At 35.6% G+C, this 11,656-nt stretch overlaps 1 pseudogene; it reads left to right on the top strand.

Annotated features, from left to right (window-relative positions):
• The first annotated feature begins 7,060 nt into the window (after positions 1 to 7,060).
• Positions 7,061 to 9,786, top strand: LOC146888808 (uncharacterized; annotated as a pseudogene).
• The last annotated feature ends 1,870 nt before the right edge of the window (positions 9,787 to 11,656 follow it).

The raw sequence follows: 11,656 nt of genomic DNA on the forward strand, positions 1-11,656 counted from the left end.
TGATGCCAAAGTGTTCCATGTCAAAGAATTGGATGTGTTGATATTTTGATAGTGGTTTGAGTTGGTAGTAGGTTGTTTTGTTATGCAGTAGCAGAGGACACTAAGTTGTTTTTCGAGTTGATGTATTTATAAGGCAAGTAGATGTGGGTCTGGGTATGGATTCAAATAAGGTTGACATGACCTGATATCCCAATAAAGTGCACACATATTCTCATAGTGTCAGATTGCATATGATACCATTAATGAATGCACCTCCCAATAAAGTTGACAATTATTGTCATAATTACATGGTCCAATTGAGGCTAATTATTTGAAATATGCGTCAGATTTTACAGTGTTTATAGTAAATTTTGTAATTGGCACGAAATCCCAATTGATGTATCTGCCACCTTTAAGAGGAGTAATATATTATATCAACTTTGGCACCTCCCAATAAAGTTGAGTAGTCTTGTCATTATGAGAAGGTGCAAGTCAGGCCAATTATTTCAAATTTACGTAAGCTTTTACAGTGGTTAAAGTAAAGTTTTTAATTAGCACGTTATCCCAATTGATGTATCTGCCACATTTAAGAGCATTAATATACTGTATGAGCTTTGGCACCTCCCAATAAAGTTGAGTAGTCTTGTCATAATGAGAAGGTGTAAGTCGGGCCAATTATTTAAAATTTGCATCAGCTTTTGCAAGGGTTAAATTAAATTTTTTAATTAACACGTTATCCCAATTAATGTATCTGTCCCCTTTAAGAGTAGTAATATACTACATCAACTTTGGCACCTCCCAATAAAGTTCAGTAGTCTTGTCATAATGAGAAGGTGCAAGTCAGGCCAATTATTTCAAATTTGCGTAACCTTTTACAGTGGTCAAAGTAAATTGCTTTCTTAACAGGCTATGCAGGTGAAGGTAGTAAGTTCTATTTAAGGTTGTGGTTCCTTAGTTTAAAAGTTGTGGAGTGCTCTAGTATAACAAGTAATAATGGTTTTATTTGAGGAGCTCAATGCATATAATTCCTTTAATGTTGCTATTGATTTCGAAGATGGAAGGTTCTCATTATGTAGAATTCCAAATGGGGTTACTCTTAACCATATGCGCATCATCATAAAAAGTCATTTGATGGGACCATTTGAGCCCCCACTCAGCCATCTTTAGTACCATGTCCCTCCTGAATTTGTTGCGTAAGGCATTGATGAGTTCCTTTTTATAAGGAATGACGAAGATCTTCAACATGCCATTCAGTGGCATGCAATGATGGTCTTGACGATGACAATATCTTTTTATGTTAACTTCATGAAAGTTGAGAAGTGTGACAACTTTGTTCATATTTGATGAAGGATTGACCTTAACCAAGGATGGAGGCACATGCTTAAGTAGACTAAGCATGTTTAGAAAGGAAGTTCACTAATCCTTCATCCCTTTCATTTGTGTTTCTTATTTTTTATTCCCTAAGTTGACTTAGTTAAATAAACTTTAGTTGACTTGTTGACCTTTGACTAGGTTTGACTTGTTGACTATACCGAATGATGAAGGATTATCTTGTTCCTTTTTAAGATTATTGAATATGGTGTGAGTTGATTAAGAAAACTAAGTGAAATCCCCACTGGAAATTAAGATAGCAAGCTATCTAGATGTGAAGGTTCCTTTCACAAAGCTCAAGAGAAGAAGATGATGGATTGATTCAAAACAAAAAGGAAATGGAAAGCACATAAACCATAGAAAACCAAGAACAATTAAAGGAAGAAGAAAACATAAAATGGAAAGGAAAGAAATGGTAAAAATGTGAGAAGCACGCCACTACAAGGATAGGCTAGAAGCCATGACAAACTTGAAGATGAGTGGATGTGTGCCGCCACTTGCTATGCAAGATAAGGCTTAAAAGTATTCACTCCCAAGGGAGGAAACTCTCACAAATGTTTGAGACACAAGAGTGTTTTTACTTCAAAATGTTCAACCCTTTTACATGTCTAGGAGCACCCCTTATAGAAGAGTTTAGGGGCCTCTAAGCAAATAAAAGATACCTAAGGATGTCTCTACAAAAACCTAACCCTAGCTTCTAGAAGCTAGGTCAAATAAGGTTACAAAAATGAGAGACAAAAGAGCCAACTATGGTGTGTGTAAGGCTAATTTCGTTCTAGCACAAAAGGAGACAAAGAATGTGTCTCATATGTCTCCAAAAAGTGGCCAAAGTGTGCTAAAAACAAAGGAGACCAAAGGTACATAGGTACACTTGCTTTATGCCTTTCACTTTATGCTTTATGTCTTTGTTTTACTCTCTCCTCCACATCATTTATGGTCCCCAATCACCATGCGCCACCTAGCATTGCTTTCTTACTCCTAATTAACCTACAAAGCAAATAAACATAGATTAGCATGTTGGCTTAAGTCAAGGTAACTATAGTCAACAAGTCAAACCTAGTCAAAGGTCAACAAGTCAACTAAAGTTGATTTAACTAAGTCAACTTAGGGAATCAAAAATAACAAACACAAATGAAAAGGATGAAGGATTAGTGAACTTCCTTTCTAAACATGCTTAGTCTTCTTAAGCATGTGCCTCCATCCTTGGTTGGGGTCAATCCTTCATCAATATTTAGTTTTCTTTTATATGTTTTAACATTGTACTTTAAGATGGTTGAACTTGTTCACTTTATCTAAAGAAGTTGTTGTTCACTATTTAGCAATGAAGCATTTGGAATGATTAAGTTCTTGCATTACTGATGTGCGAATTTGTGTTAAACATGACAAACTCTTACAAACACATAAAGACGACCTAATACATATGTAATAAAATATTAGTACATTTTTGTCCTTTTAATCACCGTAGTGGTGTCTATTTCCACACCGAGGTCGACGCATGTTTCTGGTGGGGTTCCTCCTACGCACTTGAGGTCTAGGTTCTTCAACCTGTGAAGGTTGTCGTTCATGTTCCTCATCAAGTTCATGATCATCATTTGCAGCAGATGATGATGCTTATATGTAAGGATTATAGACGTAGTAAAATGAGTCTTGTTGCGGCTGATGGAGACCTTCAAAGAAATTTGGACTTTGGGGATATGTATGGAACCACGGTTATGTAGAAGGTGGTGTTTCAACATAAGTTGCAAACATACTTGGTATGCCTAGTTTTGAGTTTGGTGAAACTGAATTCCTTGTTCCCTACATACCTTGTGGTGAAGGAGGAGTGTTTAAGTCATGCGTAGTTTGTGGTGGTGGAGGGACATTTGTCGATGTTTATTGACGATGCATTCTAGGATCACTTAACATTTGTGGAACTGACAAATATAAACATGAATTTGAAGTATACCATGACATGTACTCCATTGTGTGTTGAAGTGACCCAAACATCGGTACTCTAGTCAACGTAAGGTCACGCCGGTTATTCCATACATGTATCCATTGCGTATGTCTAGTAACCCAGTTCTCATCTTGTCATCCCCTCATGTCTAATTTATGTAAATGATTAAGGTTGTTGGGTTCTTCAGGGATCTCCTGTGATAAGCAAATTTATAACTTGACCCTATCGGACTGGTGTCATTCGACAATGGCGAAACAAATTAAACTTGTGCATGACGTCCATATTGCTTGGTCGCGATATGCTCCAACATCAATGATAAAGCCCAATCCGCCACAAGGAACTCGAATAAACTACAACAATCATTGAAAATGTCAATCATTAAGTTACAACCATTTATCGGTATACAAATCTAAAATGTTACCTGATTTTATTGCATGTGATTTATCCTTGCTCGGTATCCGACTAAATCATTGTGGGGGACATTTCTGTAATTCAGTATTCGACCGTCACTCCATTGGTAAACTAGCAGGAAAGTTGGTGGAACTCTTGAAATGGGTGCAAGGAAAGGCATGCCAAACCATGCCCATGATTGTAACAACGAAGCACATCCACCCATAGTCCTTGCACGTGCATTGGTTGCTCTGCACATCTCCCTGTACAAGACAGCCAAACACGTTGAACCCCAACTATATCTACTAGTTCTTCGAAGATTACTCAAGTAGTTCAAGTACATTAAATGTACCTATTCCCATTTTTATCGGGCATTAAAACAACACCTTTCATTCCTAATATATAGGCCCTAGCATGTGCATGAATGACCTCAATACTAGAATTTTCATCTATAGGCAACAAATTATCCCTTAACCATTTCAGTTTAATCATAGAACCGACAATGGATTCCCCCTTTACTGGTGTTAAACCTAATAAGGTATCACACATCTCGTCCCAATCCAACATAGTTGGACCAATGATAGGGGGTCCGTCAACACAAAGACCCAATTGAAGTGACACATTTTTCAAGGTTATGGTGCATTCTCCAGTTGGAAAATGAAATGTGTGTGTTTCAGGCCTCCATCTTTCAACCAAGGCAGTGACTAAACCATGGTCAACCTTTAGATGTCGCAATTTAGCAACACCGCCAAACTCTGCTTCTTGTATTACAAGCACAACAATTGGATGAGGTTCAGGCATTGAGTGACACTAAGATGACACAATGCTCCCTTCTGTGTCCTAAACCGAAAAAATAAAAGATGTGATTATTTTTAATAATTACGTTTGTAAATTAAAAATGCAATTAACATACCCGAGCAAAAATTTATGTAGCCTTGTGTTGTTGTTGTTTCCATAGCAACATCTTGATTAACTCTTTGTAGATTTGGTGACGATATCTTGAATTGAAAACAACAACATTCAACATTTATAGACGACTCAACACTTGCCAAGGGAAAAGTTAACCGTTGGATTACACAAACGAATCACATTCCTAACACGTTTATTGCACAACATGATGGTGACTAAAGTCTGTCGATGTTGGTGACTAAAGCCTGCATGATGGTGACTAAAGTCTGCATGAGGTTGACTAAAGCCTGCATGATGGTGACTACACAATGCAAAGACCTTTTCAAAACTATGGCCCAAACAACGAAATATTTGTGAATACCAACATATTTTATTTAATTTTACAGAAACTATGTTCAGAATAGGTGCTCAATACTAATAAAGGGTCATTAATGTGAATCTGACAAGGGATTAATGTCCAAAGACAATAGGTGCTTAGTTGTAAAAGAGGGTGTACGTTGAATTCAAGTGAATGACTTTGTAAATTTTATTGTGTTAATGACAATAGTGTTTTATGGAATTGAACCAATGACAGAAGTTTAAGATATGACAACAAATATTAAACCGTAGATAATGTCCTTGAAAAACAGGTACTTAGTACTTCAATAAAAGTTCCATTACACACAAATACTTTTTTTACATTGCACACACTTAAGTCTTTATTGGAAATTAAGTACTAATGACAAACATTACTACACATAATTTTAAGACTTCCATAAACACATAACGAACTAAGCCTTAGTCATCGACATTACTGGTTGAAGCTGAGGTTGTTGCATCCAAATTGTCACCTTCAGTAGGATGTAGGGTCACAGAAAGCTTCATTGGGAGATCATGTGGGAGTAGAAGGAAGAAGGCAACCATGTCGCGAACATCATCATCTGTAAAGAGCTTAATTGTTTCATATTGGTCCCAGTCTCCTAAGACAGGCCTGTGAAACCATACATCTTTCACTCTTCTTCCCTGACTGCAACAACGATAGCTTGCAATTTCTTCCTTCAACATCTGTAGATTCATAATTGTGGACACATAAAAAGCACAGTTTATGCGACCTTCGTAGTTAACAGCTACGAGAAAACTATTATGGATGTTATTTTCACGATGGATCATCATTCTTCTTTTGGTAATAACCAATTATGATTATCAACTGAATCACATGACTACTTATAAGCGCCTGGATGACTTTAAAGTCATAAAAAAAAAGTTCAACCCTACAATAAAGTGGGTTCACGTGGTAAAGTTAAATAAAGCCTGATTGGCATTCATCGTGCAATGTGTATATGAAATGTGGCTGTCATGTTCGTATCACGTGGTAAAGTTTAATAAAGTCTGATTCGCATTCAACCTGACATGTCGCATGCCAAATAATTAAAGCTGGAACACATTATGATATTGACTACAAGACAAAGCACTCTAAAAAAATCTTGCAAGAATCTACTAAGGGGATATGAATCTGGTGCGTTCAATTGGTATACTTGGAATCCACATCATTAACATAAACAAACAAAAATTGTCATTGTTGTATCCCTCTCTGAGCCAATCAACCTAAAAATAATGCCCTTCATCAATTCATTCATCAATCTAATCAAGTCAGTGCGACATCACTCTTACCCCACCCCCCAATGACATCTACAATATTCATTATGTTAGTGTACTTCAATGGCAACATCTATGTTGAAGATAACTATTCCGATAAATACATTAGCTCCAACACGGCATGGGTGACCATAACAAATACTATGACGTTGTCCCAACTTAAGTAAGCAATCCTCAAGGAATTCAATGGTGCAACGTTGGACGATTATGAAGCAGACTTACGTTACAAGTTACCCATCTTCATATCAGGCGACATTACACATTACCGATCTTGTACGATGTGTGGAGATGACAATGTTGAGTCCATTGTTGTCATGAGATCAACAAAAGCTTGTCATCTTCCAGTTGAGATAATGACCTTTATTACATAAAGGCTTAAAACCGGAGTCATTGACGAAGTTAATTTACAATTTTCTAATAACTTCAACGTGTCCCTCAACTTAGATTGAGGTTTACATTTTGTTATTTAAAGTATGTACTTTTGTTTATGACATTCCTCTTCATGAAATGTTTATGTAGCTTTTCATTTCAATGAAAATCAAGTTACATGCTAACATTAGAGGTCGTGCCTGTCACATGGATTAATAATAATTCATGTCAGTCACATGGGTTCATAATAATTTGTGCTGCTCACATGGATACATAAAAAGTTGTGTCAATCACATGAGAACATAAACGCTCGTGCCACTCACATGATAACATTAAATATCATGCAAGTCACATGATAACTTTAATTTTGGTATAAAAGACTACCACCACGTTCTCCCCTTACAATCTCAATCTTCCAATATTTCTTTACTCTGAAAAGTCATCGAACGTGAGCTTTAACGATAAGTTAGAATGGAAGGATCAATGCTTGTCTGTGTATACGATGATGGAGAAATCGTCAGTGACCCTCAAACTGGTGTCTACTTTGCATCTGCAAAGACAATCATGATCCGCATCCATAGAGGTTTCTGCTTGTCCAATCTTATTCGCATAATTATGGAGAAGGAAAATAGAGATCCAAGGGATGGATTTCCAGTCATTCACTTCAAATTTTTGACTAAAGTTTGTGACCAACATATGACATACACTACCACTCAGATCCAAGATGACGACGACTTGGATGACGTTTTCGACATGATTCAGGCCACCCTAACAGTTACATCTATTGAACTCTGCACGACTTACAACTAAGGTACGAGACCTTCCGAAAATATTTTTTTAACACATTTAGATCTGCATCATACACATCCAAACACTGAACCAGAACAACAATTATTTGACCTTAACACTACATACCTAGGGGAGTGGGGAAAAGATATACAAACATATACCGAACTACTAATCGGTCCGTCTACCTCAAATATTTTTCAAACTCTCGCACATGACAACACCCAAACCTTTTCTCCTCCAACTATCGTAGAAGTTGAAAACCTAGGTCTACCTCTGGCATCCTTAGACGCATTTAGTGAAGATGAGGAGAATATACTTTTTGATGAACATGATGAGCATGACCAAGCACTAGATGTTCACCCCATACAACAACAAGACCCTCACCCTCAGACACATGTCCCTTATAACCCACCACAACACTTCCAATTATATGAGGAATACAACTAGAGCCCACACCAGGAATTCCCAAATGCATATGACCACCACACAATGTTGAATGACAACTTTGACCACGATGTTGGTACCCTGACCCAAGGAATGAGGTTCCAAACAAAGGAACAATTTCTAGATGCTTTAAATAGATACCACATAACAAACCATTGCACCTACAAAACGACACACTCAAACACCACAAGGTTGAGGGTGCAATGTGTACAACAGTTGTGTCTTTGGAAATGTCAGACAATATTACGTACAAGGGACCAAGTGTGGGGAATTAGAAAAGTTGAAGGTGTGCACACATGTGCCACACAACTCATAACGCAAGACCACAAGCACCTGGGCTCAAAAATAATTTCTCAACACATAAGACAAATGGTGGAGTCAGACCCATCCACACCAATTGTAACAATAATTTCTTCCATCCAAACCTCTATGGGATATAACAACCTACAGAAAGGCATGGTTGGCGAAACAACAAGCAATTGAAGATGTGTATGGAAACTGGGAACAGTCATACAACTGATTATCGTGCCTACTACAAGCCATGCAAACTTATTTTTTTAGGTTTGTATACAAGTTGAAAACCAGTCCAATTACATATGGGGACAACGTCCTACAAAACCAACAACACTTTCGAAGGGTGTTCTGGACATTCAAACCATGCATTGATGGCTTCTCATTTTACAAACCAATAGTCCAAGTCAATGGGACCTTCCTTTAGAAAGGTATAGGGGCACCCTTCTAGTAGTTGTTGCACAAGATGAGAGAAATAACAATTTCCCCATTGCATTTGCTATAGTAGAGGGTGAAACCGCTGAAGCTTGGTTTTTTTTTTCCTTAAAAACCTAAGGACACACGTCACGCCTCAACAGAATTTATGCTTAATGTCAGACCTCCACAATTCAATCAGTGCAGAATTTAACAGACCCAATAGTGGCTGGACTCAAGGGAACTGCGTGCAAGTGTTTTGTATTCAACACATTGCACAAAATTTTACAAAAAGATTCAACAATACAACTCTGAAAAAGGACCTCGTCAACATTGGTAAGTTATTACATGTAAATCTGTCTTTTTCATTTTTTTGGCTGTTAATTATTCACACTCAATATTAAATCATAAATTGTTATTAAAATTATATTTGTAGCGTACGCATTGACAGAGCCACGTTGTAACTACTACTACAACATCATTAGAGAAGACAACCCAAAAGCAGCAGCTTGGGTTGACCAAATTCCATGGGAACAATGGTGTCTTACATATGATCAAGGAAGAAGGTGGGGTCACGTAACAACAAATCTGGCTGAAGTAATAAATTTTGTCCTGAAGAAGATAAGGAATTTGCCAATTTCATCCATAGTATTGGCCACAAACACCAAGTGCAACACATACTTTACCAAAAGAGGTAGACAAATAACTGCAATGCTCAGTTTTGGTCATGTGTATTCTGAATATGCTACGAACTTCCTACAAGATGCGGACTCCAAGTCCAACACGCACCACGTCGTTGAATTTGATAAAAATACCACAAGATTTAGAGTGGAGGAGATGGTGAATCCTAGAGAGGTTCGTCCGGCAGGAAAATTTGTAGTTAGGTTAGATGAAAGGTTGTGCGATTGTGGAAAGTTTCAAAAACTACATCTACCATGTTCACATGTTATTGTAGCTTGCAAGCATTCACATCACGACTTCAACATGTACATAAGTCCACATTACAGGTTGGATGTCATCGTCAAAGTATATGACAATTTATTTGGTGAGTTAAGACACGAAGAAATTGGCCACCATACCAAGGGCCACAAGTTTGGCCTCATCCTGCCACAAAAAGGACCGAGAGGGGTCGTCCTAAATCAAATAGAATTAGGACTGAGATAGACATTAGGGAAGGAAGACAATCAAGAAAGTGTTCCTATTGTAGAACTGAAGGTCACACAAGAAATCATTGTCCTAATAATCCTGCACTTTTATGATCTGCATCAAACCACTTAGTTTATGTTGTACTTTGAATTGTCTTCAATAAATATAAACTTCATTCAATTCAATGACACATCTTTACTTATTATCTTTTATTCTTACTTATTTTACAATAACAAAAAACATATAAAAAATTAATTTCATATACAATAATGAAATCGTTTTAAATTATTTTAATTATTTCCTTCATTTCTAAATTATTTTGGACAAATTTATAATGTTTATAATATAAAATTTTTAACAATTATCCAAAATTAAAAGAAGCCTATAATTTCAATTTTTGTTAACACATATTAAAAAAAAAAATTCATACTTCACAAATTATGAAACAAAATTTAAACACAAAAAATTATTCTTTATTTTACTATTTTTTCAAATAACACCTCAAATAACTAATAACACATTACTAATTCTACTTTTTTTAAAATTTTGTTTACTCTTATCTATTTAAAAAAAAAATAATTATATCAATTTTAAATCAACAAATTCAAAAGCAAATAAAATTATTTTTTATTTATAATAGCTAATACCACATTAATAATTCTATTATTTAAAATAATTTATTTAATTATTTCTATTTCATTAATAACAAAAATAAAAATTAATTATATTTATTTAAAAAAAATACTTTATCTTTCCATTATTTAAAAAAAAGAACAGTACAAAATTTGGGTCTTGGGGACCGAATTCTGACTGGGATAACCAAAAAAAAATACAACTGGAAGCTCAGAATTCGGTTGCCCGGAAACCGAATTCTGAACATAAAAAAAATGTGTTATCCAGGTAAATATTATGCACAATATGTTATCTGGGTAATATTTTTAAAAAAGTGTGCTAGATGAGAAAAAAATCGATTTTGGACTTATCCAAATATTTAGATCTTAATTTAAATCTTGAACCAAATATTTGAATTTGAATTTGGATTTTAAGAAAAAATCTAAACTAGTTCTGCCAAAAAAATAAATTTGGATAAAAAATTTAATCCAATTATTTGAATTAAAATGATATGAATTAAATCATTAAAAATCGATCATCCCTACTTTATATACACCTCCAACCGTTTAAACAATATTTAAAAAAATAGAAAGTCTGAACGAAAGTCCAACTATAATGGTATAGCTAGACAGGGGCAACATTTATCAAAATTAGTACCTCCTTTTCAAATAATCCAAAGGCAACCCAATCCTAACTTTACAAAGATTATATCGTAGAAAAAGCAGAAGTTGCCCACTATCATTAGCCTCATTTTTGCTAATGGGCTCGTCTGATTCACGAGCTTGAATTTTTCCTAAAACAACTCTAGTTTAGTCTAAGGATACAACATGTCATAAGCCATTAACCCAGAAATATATGAACACCTAGAAACCAAAAATTGATAAAACCAAACAATAGTATAAGAAGAACACCTTGATACATGAGAGGCCAACTATAAGGAAATCAAATGATGTAGAAAACAAAATGAAGAAATGAGCTATTTTCTTGAAATTTGAATGAATTGAAGCGATGCAAGGAAAAGTTAAGTGAGAATTGTAAGTATTCAAACACTAAGCCAATCGTGCTTAGTCACATGAAAAGGTTCTAGCAAAGACATGAAGGTTAGGCGAACACCCAAAGGTCGAACAATTTATCCCTTTTTTAGCAACCTCTCAAGGTTGTGCACTAATATAATTGATCAGTCACCATGATAACACAAGTTGAATAATGTCTGATCAAGAGTCATGACCAGTTCAAGGAACTATTTGTTGTTATTTACCACTCTCTTCAAACCCAAAGTTTGTGGTTATGTTACCTCTAGGCCGAACAATGTAAATGCAAGAAACGAATTTGTACCAATTTCGAAAAAAAAAATGTTTTGTTATAAATGAA

This window comes from Vigna unguiculata, chromosome 1, assembly GCF_037176805.1.
Source record: "Vigna unguiculata cultivar grain cowpea cultivar isolate G323 ecotype 2 chromosome 1, ASM3717680v1, whole genome shotgun sequence".
Classification (NCBI taxonomy): Eukaryota; Viridiplantae; Streptophyta; class Magnoliopsida; order Fabales; family Fabaceae; genus Vigna; species Vigna unguiculata.